The sequence below is a fragment of the Tamandua tetradactyla genome, chromosome 3 (assembly GCF_023851605.1).
Source record: "Tamandua tetradactyla isolate mTamTet1 chromosome 3, mTamTet1.pri, whole genome shotgun sequence".
In the NCBI taxonomy this organism is placed as follows: domain Eukaryota; kingdom Metazoa; phylum Chordata; class Mammalia; order Pilosa; family Myrmecophagidae; genus Tamandua; species Tamandua tetradactyla.
In genome coordinates this window covers 125172462-125187753 of record NC_135329.1, presented here as the reverse complement: position 1 = coordinate 125187753, position 15292 = coordinate 125172462, and the positions used below count along the sequence as shown (strand labels likewise).

The 15292-nt window shown below is 35.4% G+C and overlaps 1 protein-coding gene across 11 annotated transcripts in view; it reads right to left on the bottom strand.

The window, feature by feature from the left end:
- Nucleotides 1-15292, bottom strand: part of KCNJ3 (potassium inwardly rectifying channel subfamily J member 3) — a 163225-nt gene that overhangs the window by 28787 nt on the left and 119146 nt on the right. For 2 of the 11 annotated variants that reach the window (XR_013172766.1, XR_013172765.1), the window contains exon 3: nucleotides 13776-14007. The exons of 5 other annotated variants lie outside the window; for them this stretch is intronic. The gene's annotated coding sequence lies outside the window, so the exon portion shown is untranslated. Of the gene's footprint in view, nucleotides 1-13773; nucleotides 14008-15292 lie in introns of those variants that run through there. 4 more of the 11 variants (XR_013172762.1, XR_013172763.1, XR_013172767.1 and 1 more) reach the window with 3 other exon arrangements.

The window sequence follows — 15292 nt, the reverse complement described above, 5'->3', positions numbered from 1 at the left end:
ATGAAAAATTCACAACGGACATCATTCTCAATCTGGAAAGACTGAAAGCTTTTCCTTTAAGGTTAGGACCAAGATAAAGATGCCCAATTGGACATATTTGACAAAATTGCTATTTAACAATGTGGCTGGAAGTTCTAGTCAGAGCAATTAGACAAGAAGAAGAAATAAAAGGTATCCAAACTGGGAAGGAAGAAATAAAACTCTCACTGTCTGCAGAAGATATGGTACTATATGTCAAAAATCCTGAAAAATCTACAGCAAAGCTACTAGAGCTAATAAACGAGCACAGCAAAGTGGCAGGGTACAAGATCAATACCCACAAATCAGTACTGTTTCTATAGAGCAATCTGAGGAAGAAATCAAGAAAAAATTTCCAATTACAATAGCAATGAAAAGAATCAAATGTTCAGGAGTAAATTTAATTAAGGATACAAAAGACCTATACTAAGAAAAATCACAAAAATTTTCTAAAAGAAATCATGGAAGACCTAAATAAATGAAAGGGCATACCATGTTCATGGATGGAAGACTAAATGTAGTTAATTTTTATACCCAAATTTATTTATAGATTCAATGCAATACCAATTAAAATCCCAATAACTTGCTTTGCAGAAATGGGAAAACCAATAGCCAAATTTATTTGGAAGGGAAGGGTGGCTAAAAGTATCTTGAGAAAGAAAAATGAACTGAGAAGTCTCACACTACCTGACTTGAAAGAATATTACAAAGCTACAGTGGTTAAAACAAAATGGTACTAGTATAAAGACAGATATACTGACCAATGGAATCAAATTGAGTGTTTGGAAATAGATCCTCTTGTCTATGGACAACTGATATTTGATAAGCAGTCAAGCCAACCCACCTGTGATAGTTCAGCCTCTTTCAATAAATGGTATTTGGAGAACTGCACATTCATACACAAAACAGTAAATTTAATTAAGGATACACAAAAATTAACTCAAAATGGGTCAAAGACCTAAACATTAGAGCTAAGAACATAAAACTTTTAGAAGAAAATGTAGGAAAATGTCTTATAAGTCTTGTAATATGTGGTGTCCTAGACCTTACACTGAAAGCATGACCATTGAAAAAAGAAATAGATAAAAGGGATCTCCTCAAAATCAAACACTTTTGCGCATCAAAGAAATCTGTAAGGAAAATAAAAAGGCAGCCTAGGCAATGGGAGACTATATATAGAAACCTCATATCAGATAAGTGTTTAATATCCAGAATATATCAATTCTTCAACTCAACAACAAAAAGACAAACAATCCAATTAAAAATGGGCAAAAGACATCAACAGCCACTTCTTAGAAGAGGAAATATAAATGGCTAAAATACATATGAAAAGATGTTCCATTTCACAGGCTATTAGGAAAATGCATATCAAAACCATAATGAAATATCATCTCACACCCACTAGAATGACCATTATCAAAAAAACTGAAAATGACAAGTGATGGAGAGGATGTGGAGAAAGAGGCGCACTTATCCACTGTTGGCGGGAATGTAAAATGATACAAGCACTTGAAGGCATTTAGCAGTTTCTTGGGCAGCTAAGTATAGAATTGCCATATGATCCAGCAAATCCATGACTATGTAGACATTCAGAGGACCAAAGGCATGGACACAAACGATATTTTCATACTGATATTTATGGCAGCATTATAAATATGCTTATGATTGCCAAGAGTTGGAAACAGACCAAAAATGTCCACCAACGTTTGAGTGGCTAAACAAGCTGTGGTCTATACAGACAATAGATTATTACGAAGCTGTAAGACAGAATAAAATCTTGAAGCATATAACATCGTGGATGAAACTTGAGAACATTATGCTGAGTGAAATTAGCCAGAAACAAAAGGACAAATATTATATGGTCTCACGAATATGAACTAACATTAATAAGTTCATATTAGTGAACTCATTAATTCTCAGTTAATGAATCTTAAAGTTAATAACACAGGTTACCAGGAGATAAAAATAGGGTAGAGACTGGGCATTTGGTACTGAAGGAATATAGATTGTGTAAGAGGACTAATTGTAAAAATTCAGAAATAGATAGCACAATACCACTTGATGGTAGCACAATAATAAGTACACTGAATGAAGCTGAATGTGAGTATGATCAAGGGAAAGGGCTGGGGGTACATATGAAACCTGAAGGAAAGATAGAGGATAAAAAACTGAGACAGCATAATTTAGGAATATCTAGAGTAGACAAGGATGGTGATTAAATGTACAAATATAAAAACATTTTTGCATGAGGGATAACAAATGAATGTCAATATTCCAAAGTGTTGAAAATGGATGGCATTCAGGAAAAAGTGCAATCAATGCAAGCTAAGGTCCAGAGTCAACAGCAACATTGCAATATGCTTCCACTGAATGCAACACAGGCATTATGCCAAAACTAAATATCAGCAAGCAGGATGTATTGGGGAAGGGTATGGATTCTTTGCAGAAGAAAGGGAAATGGATTCATATGCTTAGGTTGGATTATATGATGTGCAAATAAAACTGTTTAAAAATGAATGAAAAAAGTGGTAGAGAAAATGTGGAGAAAGAAGAGCACCTCTTCACTGTTGGCAGGGAAGCTGAGAGGTACAGCCCCTCCAGAGAGCAGTGTGGTGGTTCCACAGGAGGCTAGGGGTGGGGTTCCATATGACCTTGCAACTCCATTGCTAGATCTATACCTGGAGTAACTGAGAGTGGGGATAGGAATGGACAGTTATACCCTGGTGTTTATGGCGGCAGTGTTCAAGATTCACAATGCATGAAGGTGTCCTAAGGGTACAATGACCGAGAGAAGGAAGGGGGAACTTCTTGCAGCCACTGATGGCTGCAAGAAGGAATGAAGTTATGAGGCATGCAACTAGGTGAATGAACCTTAAGGACTATATGTTGAATGAAATGGCAGGAACAAAAAGACAAATATTATCATGCCTCACTCATATGGAATAACTTGAATATACAAACTCAGAGAATTTAAGTCAAGAGCTTGGGTTATCAGGTTGGGGCTTATTGTAAAGGGTTCTAGATTGTAAACTCTTACAGCAGTCACATATATTCAGGAGTTGTAATTCCAAATTCTGAGATAGTGAGCTATTTGAGGATAATCTGGTCATTTCCTGAAACTTCCTAAATATGTGACACCTGAGATTCTGAGTTAGTGCACTGAAGCTTTGAAAATCAGCATTCCCCCCATCAGCATCTGTTTAATAAGTTTGAAGAAGTGATCAGGCTTCAACTAGAGATACAAACGAAGCTGATTTCAATAGGACTAAAGTAAATCAGAATATAGAGCAAAGGATGATAATGGTCCATATTTTAAAACTTCGACTTCTGTGAGAGACCAAAGGAAGGGAAAGGATGTTTATTTGGTGTAAAATTTATATTTTGGGTAGCACATTATCTAATATAACTTGTATGATCAGTTTATTTGAACACCATAATTAAATGGAATCTTGAATATGGCATGAGATCCTGTTGGTTTGTACAGGTTAGTGTGATGCTGCAATATATCCCAGAGTAATTTGGACAGAGAACAAAAAATTGCAGAGTCCCCTTGGGGGACTGGAGAGAAAGGAAGAAATATTCAATTACTCCATTTGAGGAATACCTGATATTCTTGCAAGCACTGGGGACAACCAATTCAATAGGCTGAGCCCTTGATCTTTTTTTTTTTTTTAATAATTTTTATTGACAAACTTCACACACATACACTGTATATGTGTACAATCAGTGGCTTAAAATATCATCACATAGTTGTGCACTCATCACCATGATCATTTTTAGAACATTTGCATCACTCTAGAAAAAGAAATAACTCATACATCCCATACCCCTTATCCCTCTCGCTCACTGACTGTTAATATTTCAATCTACCCAATTTATATAACCCTTTATTCCTTCTATAATTTATTTATTTTTTGTCCATATATTTTTACTTATCTGTCCATACCCTGGATAAAAGAAGCATCAGATACAAGGTTTTCACAATCACACAGTCACACTGAAAAAACTGTATCATTATACAATCATCTTAAGAATGAAGGCTACTGGAATACAGCTCAACAGTTTCAGGTACTTCCCTCCCGCCACTCCAACACACCATAAACTAAAAATGGACATCTATAGAATGCATAAGAATAACCTCCAGGATACTATCTCAACTCTGTTTCAAATCTCTTAGTCACCGAAACTTTATTTTGTATCATTTTTTCTCTTCCCCTTTTTGCTCAAGAAGGCTTTCACCCTCATGACGCTGGGTCCTGGCCCATCCTGGGTGTTTGAGCCCTCAATCTTGGGGTTTGTCCCTATGCAACTTATTCCTCTAAAGGAGAAGCTAAGCTTACTTATAATTAGGCCTAAGAGTCATTCCCAGAGAACTTCTTTTGTTGCTCAGATATAGCCTCTCTCTCTCAGCCAACTGGGCAGGTGAACTCACTGTCCTTCCCCTTATGTGAAGCATGAATCAGGATGTAAATCTCCCTGGCAATATGGAACAGGATTCCTTGGATGAGCTGGGACCTGGCATCATGGGATTGAGAAAGCCTTCTTGACCAAAAGGGAGAGGACAGAAACAAGACAAAACAAAATTTCAGTGGATAAAATTTAAAACAGAATTGAGAGGTTATCCTGGAGGTTATTCTAATGCATCATACAGATATTCCTTTTTTGTTTATGGTGTATTGGAGTGGCTGGAAGACCTTGAAGTTGTTGAGTTGTGTTCCAGTAGCCCTGATTCTTGAATATGATTGTATAACTACATAGCTTTTACAATGTGGAAGTGTGATTGTGAAAACCGTGTATCCAAAGTTTCTCTTATCTAGGGTATAGAGTAAAAAAAAGTAAAAAAATAAATGGGGGGGGATAAAGGGTAAAAAGCTGGGTAGATTGAAATATTAATGATTAATGAGAGGGAGAGGTAAGGGGTATGCGATGTATGAGTTTTTCTTTTTCTTTTTCTTTCTCTTTCTGGACTGATGCAAATATTCTAAAAATGATCATGGTGATGAATGCCCAACTATGTGATGATATTGTGAGACACTGATTGTAAACCATGTATGAAATATATGTGTGTGGAGATTTCTCAATAAAAATATTTTTAAGAAATGCTATCTCCTCTGAACTGTTCTTTTGTACATTTTTATATTTCCCAATTGAAAACAAAAAAACTAGTTCTTATTCATCAGCATCTTTTCTAAAGATTAAATGACTCTACTGTATACTTGGCTCTCAAACAATTAATGAATCTAAACTTTCAAGCTACCAAGTGACCAAAGATGATATGGGGAAGTTAGAGTATAGTTAGTCTTTCCTTCATCCTCAATCTCTCCTCTAAGTTAAATAAACATGCACTAAGACAATCTTATAAGACCAATATATGGGAGAGAGGTGTAACTGAGAGCTTGTTTTGACAAACAAGTAGTGAATTCATTTTAGGTAATTTTACCACTGATCTTTGATTTTAAAATGTCTGCTCTAGGGGTGGTGCAATGGTGGCTCATTGGCAGAATTCTCAGCTGCCATGCTGGAGACGCGGGTTTGATTCTTGGTGGCTGCCCGTGCAAAAAAAAAAAAGATGTCTATCTTAGCCCTTGTATTCTTGTTGGAATGCACAGGCATCATTAGGCTTTTTTGCTATGGATCATCTCTAAAGGAAAACCTCACTTGAGTCCTTGGGGCTCTGAAACTTCATTCCTATGACCCTCTTTTATAAACTGCTGATTGTTACTTCACATTTTTCCATATATTTCTGTTAGATAATTAACACAAGCCTTCAGATATTTAGGTATTGGATACTATAATATCTAACTGATGGTCAACTCGTGAGTTAAACCAGTTTGATTCGATTCTCCTTCTTTGGACAGAAGATTCTACAAATAAATAGATATTTAAACATGACACTGTACAAAGTATGGTAAACTCCATTCCAGGCACTTTGAGAACACAGGGCTGGGGCATTACCTCTAGTATAAGAGGTCAGGGACGGGGGGTATGGTTTACAAAAGTGAAGAATATTTAAGGTAATTCTCAGAAGGATAATAAAGAAAGGATGAGTTAGGAGGGAGACTGTTGCACCCCAAGAGATTTGCGCAGCACACTGTCCAGGAGGAAATTCAGAAACCCCCTCCAGTGTACTGAAGAAACTCAGTTACGGACAGCCATAGACTACAAAATAGAAGGAAGGGGTGAGACACCAAGTGGAAGTTAGCGATGATGATGTCATTAAAAAAGAACCATAGTAAGTATAATGAACATTATTTTAAAAGAAATATTTAAGCATTGAACGGTTTCAAATATTTCAGCACACATCTAGGAGGTGATCATTTCCCTTTCAGATTTGTTTTATCTCCCTTTCAAAGGTCTCCTTTTCATAACTTAGATACTCTATGAAATAATCCACACGATTATTTCCCCCTAACGGGATTTTGTAAGTCTTTTACTACATCCCTTTTGAGAGCTTTAACTGAGTCATTAGTTTACAGTAGTTGCTTTGTCCTGCACCCTCTAAGAGGTTAGCTATAAACATGTTTTTGATATAAGCCATCTTCTCATTACACAGTATCTCATCTGGCTCTGCAGCATTCTTTAATTCAGACTGGGTTTTACTTTTTGGTTTCCCTACCAAGTGAAAATGTACATTTACGGTCGGTGTCATATAGTTTAAAAATACACACTTTTTTTCTATCTTGTGACTGTATTTATATTTTCCCATAACAAACAAGAGACACTAAGTATGCAAGCCAAAGAAAAATGAAAAAAAATCTCTGGTTTTCATTGGAGGTGGCTGGAACATCAACTATTACTCTAAAAATTAGGAATTAAAATATGAACATTATATATATATATGTATATGTATATATATAAATATGTATATATAATCATATGTTTATATGTGTGTGTATATATATGCATATATATACATATTTATTTATATATATACACACACATATATATGCACATAGATACATGTTTATATATATAAGCACACATGCACACACACACATATATATCCAAAAAAACTTAGGTGTTAAGGAGAAACTTTTCCTTACAGAATGATTCTAGATAACAAATATAAAAGGAATGATAAAATCAGAAAAAAATGATTCAAGCAATGATTATCAATCAGTCAAAACCATAAGGAGGGGCGTTTTGGAGACTGAGGGAGGCTGTGATGCTTCTCCATTACACAGAGAAGTCTAACATCATCCCATGGGAAAAGCATATGCCACCTTCTGAAATCTGTCAGTAGAATATTTGTTCTAATCTTCCCTCCTCTACAAAAGAGGGATCAAACATCTCTGAACGATCAATGGCAACACATGATTTTAATATAAGGACACGGAAGAAAAGACAATTTCATAAAAACGGCTACAGTAGTTTCTAATAGGCATAAAATAAGAGAATTGTTGTTTAGTGGACTTTGGATTATCAAAATTTACATTTCACAAAACAATTTATTTTCAGGACTGGTTTCTTTGATATTCTTGCTTTTAATCTAGTTGTATAAACATAAAACTTATTTGGGATATGACACATATATAAGGTATAGAAAGAGATGGACAGAAAAACAAAGGTTAAAAACCAAAGAACAGCATGAAAATGATTTATCAATTAGGAAGCACGTCCCAACAATGAAATCTATTAGAGCATGGAAAGTTCTCCTGGGGGAAGTATAGAAGTCTTATTGGCCAAGTCATTCAAATGGGCTAGACAAAATAATAAAAAATGGCATTAACAGAATAGTCCCTCAAGAGAAGGACAGGGTAGGAGGTTGATTAGATCATCTAATAGAGCTGTCTCATCTTTAAATTCCCATGTTTCTAAAATTCTGTGAGGTTTTCAGCAGGTCTGATCACCCAATAGAGAGACTTCAATTTCATTTTTTATGACATATCTAATAGGTGAACAGCAGTGACCATGCAAGCTTGGCCTGGCATGCTCTCTGGGGTCTGGATTTCTGGCACAGAGCTAACCACAGCTCTAGCATAAACCTCAATGAAACCAATAATTACAAAGTATTCCCTGGGTAGAATTTCCATGAGACATCTAAGGCTCCTGTCAGCACTTCTAATGTAGAATTAATGAAATTTAAATCAAAAGTGTTTATCCAACACTGTGATGAGATAAAGTGATTTGAAAGTGCTTAGCATGATTAAGGCTGCAGATTGCAGGTTATTATTAGAATGAAAAAAAGGAATATGAAATTAATGGGGAGAAAACCAAACATAGATTCTTATTAATGGAGGGAAGGAAAAGATCGTATCTTGAAAGTAATTAATGCACTAAGACGATTGTGGTATTCTCTTGTTTCCTCACATTAATCACTTTTACAACTGAGTACTGGCATGGAGAGGAGGTGCTGCCGCAGGGCCACACACTTGCCATGGCAACTAAAACAAAGTCTTGAGCTGTTTAAAATCTCTCACAGAGCTTGTCTTTCAGGTGTGAAACTATTATTAATGATTAAAGCAAAGGTCAATGAGAAATTGCAATATGGATAAAAAGCCCTAACACTGAGCTGAACTTTAAATCCATACCTCAGAACATTTCTATGGAATAATGACTAACACTTATATGAAAATATCATCCCAGAGATATTTCTTGTGCCCATGACTTATATAAACTGAAAGTTTAATGATAAAATTACTTATTATGGCATTTGCTGAGGTATCCAGAATTTTCTATCCATTATTCAAGGTTATAGAAAATACTGCTGATAGCCAAAAAATATTTAATTTAAAATACTGCCAATAGAGCCCTTGAGAATATAATTATTTACATTTAGTGCCATGTACGTAACTTCTTATAGTAAATTGTTAGTGCTTTTATATTTTCAACCATTCACATATCTTGAATAACATTAAGGTTTTTTTTATTTCTAAGTAAAAAGTTCAGTTTAAGGATCTCCTTTATCCAAATACCATATTGCAAACACTCCAAAATGTGTGTTGCACAAAGGGAAAAGTAAAAAACAAGCGAACATTTTAAAAAATATTTTTTTAAAAAAACTGATTTTTTTCATTCCAGTTAGTGACATCCAGATTATAGTGTGAAAACTATAAAAAGAAATGTACAAGCTTTTAAAAACTTTGATCAAGTCCTAACAATAAATATTCTTTTTTGCATAATATTATATACCATAATTTTTACTTACTTCACAAACTTTTTGAAGAGATTAGTTTGTTTTATCATATTAGTTAAATTATTCCCTTACATTTAAAAATATTCTGGAATTTAATAAAGGATTTCTTCATTATTTCATTTGTAAATAGTTTTGATAATAACCTCATATAATTTACATTCTAATGGGAAAGACAAAATATAAACAAGCAAATAATTGCATCACCTAATGTCAGCAGTGACAAGCTCTATGGACAATAATAAACTTATAAGGTGGGGTAGGCAATTATAGATTGGGAGTGTCAAGAACCCCCTCTCTGATGAGCAGACACCTGAATTAGGTGAGCAAATGAAACCATGAAAATATCTGGTAGGACAGAGTTTCAGAAAATGTGAAGGCTCTTAGGCGGGAACAAACTTGGCATAAATGAGCAATATTAGGGATCCCAGGGTGTCTGAAGTGCAGGGAAAAGGCAATGAATATTGGAAACTGATGCCAGGGAACTGGCAGGGATTCTGCTTATGTAGGTCTTGAAGACTGATAGACGGAGATCCAGGCTATAAGGAAGATGGTGAGAAGGGTGTATTAGTTTGGAAAATGCCAGAACGCGATATACCAGAAATGGAACGGCTTTTCAAAAGGGAATTTAATAAGTTACAAGTTTACAGTTCTAAGCCTATGAAAATATTCAAACTAAGGCATCCAGAGAAAGATACCTTAATTCAAGAAAGACCAATGCATCTGGCCCACCTCTGTCAGCTGGGAAGGCACGCTGGTCCCTTGCTCTGGGCTCCATTGCTTTCAGCATCTCTTCCTGTACAGGTTCTTCACTTTGCTTCTCCAGGACTGGCTTTGATCTTTTGTCTTCCCTTGAGTCTCTACACATTCTGGATTGCTTAACATCTCATGGCAATGTCTGCTGGGCTCCAAGCATCTCCAAACATCTGTGTCTCTGTTCTCCAAGTGTTGGCATCTGTGTCAGCTTTGTTCTGAAGTTTCTGTTAGCGTTGTCATTTCTGAGGTTTCTCCAAAATGTTTCCCCTTTTGAAGACTCTAGGAAACTAATCAAGACCTACCTGGAATGGGCAAAGTCACATCTCCATCTAATCGAAAAGTCACACCCACGATTGGTGCGTCACATCTCATGGGGAAAATCTAATCAAAGTTTCCAATCTATAGCATTGAATCAGAATTTAAAGAAAGGGCTATTCCCACAGGATTGGACCAGGATTAGAATGTGGCTTTTCTGGGGTACATAATACTTTCAAAGTGCACAAAGGGGATTTCTCTCTAGTTCAAAGAGAGGTCATGAGCATTTCATCTGTGCATATACATAGGTTTACGTAAGTTCAACATTGGGTTTATGCATACATTTTCCATCTATCTAGCACTGATCATTTCTAGTGAAAAAAGTCATGTATAATAAACTTATAAATAAATTATACAGAAGTCCATTGTTGAAAGCTGACTGTACAATCAATATAAATGTCTAATCAGTTTTAAAAAGAAAAAGAGGTAAAATAAAAAGCTAAGCAAAAGACAGCAGCACCTTCTTGCTTATATCAGTTATTAATGTGGAGTTTGGAAGCAAAATTAGCCATCAAGATGAATTCTTGAGTATCTGATACAGCAGAATGAACCAGCTTGTTCATCTATTTAGTACTGAGTTAAGTTCAGAAATAAATAATGAAGAAGCTGAGAAGATACTCTTCCTTAAGGAGAAAAAATATTGAAAATTGCTATGCAGTTATGGCTTTAAAGGAAATGTTTATTCTCAGTAGCAGTTAAACCAATGAGGCACTCCATAGTTTCATATTTCATACTCTTCTATCATAATCTTTATAAACTTAATGTACTGATAGATTTCCTCCCTTAATATATTTTATTTTTATATTCTACAGATGCTTTGGAAATTTTACTGTTAATATGATTATATATTATAAGCTATATATTTGAAAACTTCACCAGTAATTCATAGCACAATATTTGTCTCTTGGGAATAGAACTGTGTCATCTTTGATCAAAAGTCACACAATTAAGTAAAAACATAAAAAAACAGTCACTAAATAGTTAAAGATAAACTTTTAAAAAATATGTTTTAGGGAATAACCATGACAGAAGTCTGGGTTACAAGGTAGTAATTACAAGGTAGGAGAAAATGTGAGAAAACTAGAAAGTGATGCCTTTAGTTAGCAACCAGACCCAGAGCTAAGGCAGTGTGTGTCAAATATGTAGCTAGTGCAACCACTTAATTAAGATGTTACAAAAAACAGAAAGTTGCCAGTATTTATCCAGGGAGGGTAAACCCAGGTTTGGAACATACTATTACAGAGACAGTGTGGTTATTTCTGATTCAGTAGTTATGTAATGTGTTGTGCTTTACACAAGGAAGATGCTAGTTGTCACCGCCAGAGTACAAACCCACACTCTGACTCTCTTACCACTTTGTCCTTAGGGCAAAAAGGTTGAACTTATAGAACAATAACAAGAATTATATATTCAATCTCTAGATGCAAATTTGATTCAGCTGCCTGACTGATATTAAGATCAAATATTATATGATTTCATATTATATTGAACAAATCATAAAACTCATCCCCCAAAACAACTGGTTTGTCTTCAACAACGACAAGTTAGCACCTGTATCTAAACTTACACCCCACCAGAATTCACAGCAGAAGGCAAAGATAAATAAGGAAAAGGAAAAAAGTGATCCAAACTTTGGAGCCTAATGCAGTAATTTCGGTGATTAGAGTGCAGGAAGAGCTAGACTGATGGAAAGGACACTGTGACCCACAACTCTATGCGTGAAAAAGCTTGTTTGGGAAACAAGTGGAGCAGATCTCTTGGGACCATGAGTAAAACACTCCATCTTGGCAGGATCATAGGGTAGTGGGTGCTTGGCTGTTCCAATTGCTATTCTCCAAGTGCACCAGACCGAGGGGGCTGCAGAGGGGCTGCCGAGCAGAAAGTGGTTCATGACTGCAAGCTGCTTACTGATGAGGGCAAAGAGACTAAAAATAAAAAGATGGGACTGCCCCTGCTGACTATGAAACAAACACTTTTGCCCCCTAGCAGAGTGCTTAGGAATGAGTTTCCAGCTACTTAATAGCTATATGATGTCAGTTAACAAGTTAGCCTTATTAATATCAGTTATTACATCTGAAGGACAGGAATTGACAATCATTATACGTGGCTACTGCCTGGATTAATAGAAACATTATTAACTATTTCTATTAAATATTAGTTTTTATTATTCTATTAATAGAAACACTAATACCTAGTGCTATTATTTCAAAGCATTAATATAAATCAACATGCAGGGAGCATCCAATAAATGCTAAGACTTATTATTCATAATATCCATAACGAAGATCTTACTACATTTTTTCCTGCCTCAACTTCACTTCCAAGCAAGTTGATATCTGACCTGAAAAAGCAAATTATAGACAATCAAACCTACCTTTATATCTCTTCGTTTAGTTATGGCAGATCCAAAATAAATCAAAACTAAAGTTTGGTAAGAGGCCAATTAGCTCCCAATAGTGTAACGCACTTGTAAGTGTGAGAAACTGAAAGCTCTCCAGGTATTAAAGAAAAAAAACACTGCTTTATTTTTTTAAAAAAAGGCATTACTTTGAAGACTCAGAACCACTATCTTACAATGAAATCAACTTCATACAAGAAATATGAAATGTTAGAAGGTTTTTTGGGGGGGTTGGGGGAGGGGTACATGGTCTGGGAATCGAACCTGGGTGTTCTGCATGGAAGGGGAGCCTTCTACCACTGAACCACTCATGCACCCCTGAAGGTATTTTTTTTTCATGGGCAGGCACCGGGAATCGAACCCAGGTCTCTGGCATGGTAGGTGAGAACTCTGCTTGCTGAGCCACCATGGCCTGCCCCCCAAAGGTTTTTAATTTGTTTCCTCAAAAGAATTCCAAAACTCCTACACAATTTTCACAATAGAACAGTCATGAGTTAGCAAAGACAAATTAGGAAATTGTGAGTTGAGATTTTTAAAAGATTGTTTTAAAATTAAAAATATATATTTTGTAAAAAGTTTGGACTCTACACTTCTTTTTTAAGTAATAGACTGGACACATTCTGTGTCCACACACAATGATAAGATAGTTTGTCAAATTTTCCTTGATTATGATAGTGTCTGTGAAGTTCTGAAGCCCATATAGAAAATTAGATTGTCAATTTGAAAGAACTATAAATAAACTAATGGATTTATGCCTATAACTACATTAATTTTAGGGATTAATTTGAGAAAAATACCTTACTGATAAATATTGATTATTTATAAATATTTACTGAAATGTTCATCTTCCCACTCAGGATAATGACATTCAAATTTCCTTTTATACAAGGGTCAGTCAACAAACATTTATGACAGGAATAAATAAATGTCATGTGATTACTTTTTTGTAATGCTCTACAAATAGGTCTTAAATTTTCTTTCAAGTTTTAAATTGAAATTTCTTTTCAAGTTTATTCCTGGATACTTTGTATTTTGGTAAATAAAATCATTTCCTCTTAAAGAATTTTCTGTTTACTTGTTACAATTGAGTAAGAAAGGATGCTGAGCAGGACTTCTTCCTTTGTCCAGTAATCGAAAACTAGGTGACAACTTATAAATACAAGAAGAAATTAAGTATTCTTTATTCAAAAGGAATCTCAAACAACAGGGCCAGACTCAGCTTTGAGGGCCTATGAAATGTGGCAGAACTGGATAAGATAGGACCAGTTTCTGTAGCACAACTACAGTTCTCTTTCTCATTCTGTCGGCACTGTGATTGCTGGAAAGCAAACTGAAGCTGGCTTCTTAATGGCCATTTTGGGAGGATGAAATCTCACTGGAGTAACTCCTGGAGGCAAGAGAAGAAAGAACAGAGGGGTAGGCTGGTGGTGTGAGGCTCATGGTCAATTTGAGGACAAAGTTGCCCCTCTCCAAGGAAGTGATGGAGGGGGTTGGAATAAGTTTGCAACTTCCCCACCAAACACCTTCATCTTTCTTGAGGAAGCCACTTCACTGGCAGAGGTCTCAGGAGCATACAGAACTAGTTTTGAGCCAATCATCCCGAGACCCATCACCTTTAATAATAACCTGTTACATAACACCTACCACGTCTCCTCTCTTCTGACCTGTATTCCAAAAGATTTAAAATACAGAAGGCATAAGGGCTGATGACCCCAAACCACACTCCTCCCCAAATGAGTAGTGCACCTTCGAGTCCCTCAACTGAAGTCAGACTATGGGTGGATTTAAATGAATTACTGTAACGTTTAGAGTGGTGCTGACACATATTAAGTATACAGTAAATGTAATAAAATGTAATACATCTACAAAAGTGGAGAAAGTTCCCATACATGAGCAAACCACATCATCCTATATTCAGTCTGGATAAGCAAGTGCAAAGGCCTTCAGGAGACACCACAACAATTTAACTGGAAATAGTGAAAGCTCCACACATCACAGTAGCTGATAAAATAGCTTTACTCTGAATATTTTCGTAAGAGTTTGAGAGCAAAGCACCTGCCAGGAAAGACAGTTTTATATATTTAGATCTTAGTTTTTAATCTATCACAGTTTTTTATTTCTGGCTTAAGAAATAGCTTAGCCACCCTGAGCTCAAATCAATATTTAAACTATAATTGCATTTTGTTATTTTTTTGCATGTATATTTTAGTATATTGTTGAACAGTTCTCTAAATAGTAAACTGATTGTTACAGCAAATCATTAAGCAATTGTTAATGATTCTTTTAAGAAACTGATTTGAAATATCAGGTTTAAGATGTGCTGAATCAGTGTTTGAGTTTTCTGATTTGATTAACTGATATGTCTATTCTTATTATTGTATTATATCTCTTAATTTCCATAAATTGTTTTAATAATTGGCTCTCATGATATCCTATTTAGTCGGACCTTTTTTGAGGATATGCTTTTTAATGTGTCCTTTTCTTACTCTCTATTAGGTAGAGGGCAATACTTACTCATCTTTAAAACAATATTTAGTGTCCACCTAGCATATATAAACGCTTCATATGTGTGGTAATAAACCAAATTTGGAAAACTGTCAGCAAAATAACTTTGTGCATGCATGCATGTGTACACGTAAATTATACATATACATTTATATTTATATGTGCAT